This window comes from Triticum aestivum, chromosome 2D (assembly GCF_018294505.1).
Source record: "Triticum aestivum cultivar Chinese Spring chromosome 2D, IWGSC CS RefSeq v2.1, whole genome shotgun sequence".
NCBI lineage: Eukaryota > Viridiplantae > Streptophyta > Magnoliopsida > Poales > Poaceae > Triticum > Triticum aestivum.
In genome coordinates, this window is record NC_057799.1 from 391,195,789 (window position 1) to 391,201,516 (window position 5,728).

The following is a 5,728-nucleotide window of genomic DNA, read 5'->3' on the forward strand; positions in this document are numbered from 1 at the left end:
GTCATTGTAGCAATTGCAATTTATCATAACATCAGAAAGAGTCTATGTCAGAGCTTTCTAGCAAGTCCACATACTCAACTATCATTTTGTCTTTCATAATTGCTAACACTCACGCAATACTTGTGGTTATGGAGTTTTAATCGGATACATAGAAAGATAGGGGCTTATAGCTTTGCCTCCCAACCTTTTACCTCAAGGGTAATGTCAACAATAATAGCTCATAGATATATCTATCAGGATCTTTCCAACATCTTGTGGTTGCCAAAGGATAAAATATAAAAAGGAAAGGTGAAGATCACCATGACTCTTGCATAAGGTAGAAGATAATAATAAAAGATAGGCCTTCGCAGAGGGAAGCAGAGGTTGCCATGCGCTTTCAGGGTTGGACGCACAAAATCTTAATGCGAAAGAACGTCACTTTATATTGCCACTTGTGATATGAACCTTTATTATGCAGTGCATCGCTTTTATTTCTTCCACATCACAAGATCTTATAAAGCTTATTTCCTCCACACCAATCAACCATACATATTTAGAGAGCAATTTTTATCGCTTGCACCGATGACAACTTACTTGAAGGATCTTACTCAATCCATAGGTAGATATGGTGGACTCTCATGGCAAAACTGGTTTAAGGGTTTTTGGAAGCACAAGTAGTATCTCTACTTGGTGCAAAGAATTTGGCTGGCATGAGGGGGAAAGGCAAGCTCAACATGTTGGATGATCCATGACAATATACTTTATCTCAGATATATGAAAACATAACCCATTACGTTGTCTTCCTTGTCCAACATCAACTCTTTAGCATGTCATATTTTAATGAGTGCTCCCAATCATAAAAGATGTCCAAGATAGTATATTTATATGTGAAACCTCTCTTTCTTTATTACTTCCTATTAATTGCAACGATGACCAAGGCTATGTTTGTCAACTCTCAACAATTTTTAATCATCATACTCTTTCTATGTGAAGTCATTACTCTCAATAAGATCAATATGATCTCTTTGTTCCTTTTTATTCTTTTTCTTTTTCTTTTATTCCCTCAAGATCATAGCAAGATAATCAAGCCCTTGACTCAACACTAATCTTTATTATATATAGCTCACGAACTCGATTACATAGAGGGATCATAAAGCAAAACTCAAAACTAGATCATACCAAAACTTTTATTCTACATGATCAAGATATTACTAAATAGGATCGAACTAAGAAAAACGGTAAAGATAGGAGATGTGGTGGTGATACGATACCGGGGCACCTCCCCCAAGCTTGGCAGTTGCCAAGGGGAGTGCCCATACCCATGTGATTATGTCTCCTTCTTCGGGGATGGTGATGTGATATTCTTGGCGATAATGCCCCTCAGGATACGATTCTCTTCCTCGAGCTTATTGAGTTGCTGCTTGAGATCCATTATCTCCTTACGAAGATTCCCTGTAACGGCTAAAGCTCCTTGCACCCAAGGGTGTTGCATAGCTGCGGGAGAACAAGTGACACTCTTCTTCATATTTTCATAAGAAAGGAATCTAACATTGGAAGGATAACCGAGTTTGGAATAGTTGAGCTCTGTAGTTCCCCCATCGTGAACCTAGCTCGGAAGCGAGAAGTGACTTCTTGATCCTCCATGGCCTCAAGCCTTGTCTCGACGCTTCCGGTCCTCCTTGGTCCCTCAACATCGCGATGTGCAGCACCCCCTCATCCATCTCATTGGTTTAAGGGTGTTGCAGCACCTCCGCAAGGTAGGGGTTGATAACCTTCTCGAAGAACTTGTCCTTGGGGCACTTGAAGATGTCATGACGATCTAGATCTGTCAGAAAAATAGCTCGAAACAAAAACAGAGGATATTTGCGTGATACGGTGGTCAAAACCTTCGAGAGATTATATAATGAATTTTTACCGACAAAAAGAAGTATCATGCAAGAAAACGGAGTCCGGAGAGCACACGAGGCAGGGGGGCGCCCAGGGGGGTAGGGCGCGCCTCCCACCCTCGTGGAAGCCTCGTGTCCTTCCCGGACTGCTTCTTATTTTCCTATTTTTCTAAATATCCAAAACAGAGAAAATTTCCATTAGAACTATTTTGGAGTCGGTTTATCTTACCGTACCACATACCTATTCCTTTTCGGAGTCTGAAACGTTCTGGAAAGTGTCCCTTATGTATTCCTCCGGGGTTACGGTTTCAACAACATTGGTTTCAACATTTATGGGATTACCTGAGATATAATGATTGATTCTTTGACCGTTCACCACCTTCGGATTTGTGCCTTCGAAGTTGTTGATTTTTATGGCACCGGAACGATAGACCTCCTCGATAACGTAAGGGCCTTCGCATTTAGAGAGAAGTTTTCCTGCAAAAAAATCTTAAACGAGAGTTGTATAGCAATACATAATCACCTACATTGAACTCACGCTTTTGTATCCTTTTGTCATGCCATCTTTTAAATTTTTCTTTAAACAATTTGGCATAAGCTTGGGTTCTCCATTCATCAAGTGAGCTAATGTCAAATAACCTCTTCTCACCGGCAAGTTTGAAATCGTAGTTGAGCTCCTTAATAGCCCAATAAGCCTTATGTTCTAGTTCGAGAGGTAAGTGACATGCTTTTCCATAAACCATTTTATACGAAGACATACCCATAGGATTTTTATATGCGGTTCTGTAGGCCCATAATGCATCATCAAGTTTCTTGGACCAATTCTTTCTAGATCTATTAACAGTCTTTTGCAAAATTAATTTGAGCTCTCTATTACTCAATTATACTTGACCACTAGACTACGGGTGATAAGGAGATGCAATTCTATGATTAACATCATATTTACCAAGCATTTTTCGGAAAGCACCATGAATAAAATGTGAACCACCATCAGTCATTAAATATCTAGGGACTCCAAACCTCGGGAAAATAACTTCTTTAAGCATTTTAATAGAAGTGTTATGATCAGCACTACTAGTTGGAATAGCTTCTACCCACTTAGCAGAAGATGGGCACCGGAGGGCCAACAGGGGGCCCACGAGGCAGGGGGCGTGCCCAAGGGGTAGGGCGCGCCCCCGACCCTCGTGGACAGGTGAAGGCCCCCAGACGTATTTCTTCCGCTCAATTTTTTTATTATTTCCAAAAATAACTTTCGTGGAGTTTCAGGACTTTTGGAGTTGTGCAGAATAGGTCTATAATATTTGCTCCTTTTCCAGCCCAGAATTCCAGCTGCCGGCATTCTCCCTCCTTATGTAAACCTTGTAAAATAAGAGAGAATAGGAATAAGTATTGTGACATAATGTGTAATAACAGCCCATAATGCAATAAATATCGATATAAAAGCATGATGCAAAATGGACGTATCAAGGGCCGAAATGTTAAACGGGTCCTTAACAGGCCGAAACTAATATCAGGCTGAATTACTAAATGGGCCTTTAGCAAGTGGGCCCAAAAGCATAGCGTCCAGTTGACGGGCCGAATCTGATATGGGCCATAATTTCGCCCAAAGCCTCTTAAAGAGCCGGACCTGATCTGGGCTATAATTTGGCCTAGAACGTGGTAGGCTTTTAATGGGCCGGATCTCATATGGGCCATTATTAGGCCCGGAACGTGGCAGCCAGTTAATGGGCCGGCCTACTAGGGTCCTCAAAATCTTGTGGGCCTACAGCTAGGCCGCCCATTATGGTCCGCAAAATCTCGCGGGCCTTTAGCTGGACCGGCCCATTATGGCCCGCAAAATCTCACGGGCCTTTAGCTGGGCCGGCCCATTATGGCCCGCAAAATCTCGTGGGCCTTTAGCTAGGCCGGTCCATTATGATATGCAAAATCTTGTGGGCCTTTTGCTGGGCCAGCCCATTATGGACCGCAAAATCTTGTGGGCCTTTAGTTGGGCCGCCCATTTAAACTTTATGGGCCACTTTTGGGCCGGTCCACGTGTCAGCATATCATAGGCGCATCTCGCCCATTGGATGAGTGACACCTGTGCCAACGCGGAGCTGACACATGTTTCCGTCAGCCAATCAGAATTTTACACATGGAAAATCCCCATTGGTCAGGGCTGTTAACGGGTTATCAGATCCAAAACCGGACCCGATAGCTTAACGGCGTTCCGTTACGGTAGATGCCACGTGTTGGTCACCCATGACGAAAGCACTTCTGTGACGCGCGATTTATCGTCATGGAAGTGGACACTTCCGTGGTGATAATTTTGGCAATGTCATGGAACACTTCTACGACAGCACAGGTATGACTATCTTGATTCTGTCATAAATTTGTCATGGATGTACATGCATGACAGAAAATGTGACCTACTGTGACAAACACATATCATCACCGAATTGTATCTTTTTGTAGTGGCGAGGTCGGTGCAGTGGCTCCGAGGCGAATGAGCGCTCGGGGCTTGGTCTGCTTGATGGAGAGGAGGGTGGCGGAGCTGCTGGACACGGCGAGGCGGCATGGAGTCAACGGTGGTCGCGTCTACGACGGCAAGGCGGTTGCGGCTGCGTCGGCCATGGTGGGGGAGGGTTAGAGAGAGGCGTTGGGGGCGAATGGAGGTGTCCAGGGGGGTCGGGGAGATGACGTGGAGGTCGTCCAGGCGTCTAGGGGCGCGGGCGGCAAGCAGGTGGCACCGTGGCGAGCTCGCGCACGCCGGCGTCACCTCCCTGCCTGCCTGGCGGGGACGAGGCAGCTGGCTAGCACGGGCCAGCACTGTGCTGGGCCGCCAGGTGGCCGGCTGGTGGCTTTGCCAGGTAAGTCCATTTTCCTTTTATTTTCTGTTTTCTATTATTTCTGCAGGTTTGTGGCCTTTCTAAAAATACCTAGGCCCTTTCGAAAATCACCAAACTTCTCATGCCCACTGTATAGAATATAACCAACAGTAAACATTTCAGTTTATGATTATTTGGACATTTAAAATATTTTATAGCATTTAAATGTCCAAATGCAAATAACATATGATTTAATCCAGTGAGCTTATGTTGTCCTAGAAAAGTGTGCACCATTTTTGTCAGAGGTTCTAGACCAATTCAAAAATCATGAACTTTTCTGAAGGGCATTTTGGGTTCATTGATAATATTTTTATTTTGATCCTAGTTGCATTTCATTGGTGCTAGGGTTTGAACATCCCCATTTCAAGTTTAAGAAAAATTTAAACATGATGCAACAACCAAGACTAGTCCACAAGCAAAGCTAAAGCTAGGGCTGTGACAGCTCACCCCCACTAAACAAGAATCTTGTCCCGAGATTCAAGACGTGAGGTAAGAAGGAAGGGGGTCACAAAACTATCACAATCTTCTCGATCCAACTGCCCTTCCCGAGGATGTTGATTCATTGCATCATCTTGATCTCGACGTCTTGCTTTGAGAACTTCGTCCAACACGACAAAAAGAAGGAAGGGAAACTCTAGAAGAATCGATCTCCTCAAAGATCAAACAACTCAGGATCAACTCAGGAGTGAGACATAGAAACAGCTCTTGAGCTGAGGCACAAAACACACATCATGGGCAATGGAAAGAAGCAGATGACAAGGGTTCAATTTGGTAGGCAACAATTCCATGCTTGAGTAAGATGGTGCATGGTTTCAAAGTAGCGAGGAGATAATTGCCATGATTCCATATTGGGGCACCTTAGGGGAGGTGACTCATAACGTTATTCCCTTAGGTGGCGAAAAGAATTACTTTTGATACATAGATCATTGAAACTCTTCATACCAGCCTGAGGCAATTCACAATTGATCGTTTGAAGGAATTCGGAAGAATGGCATA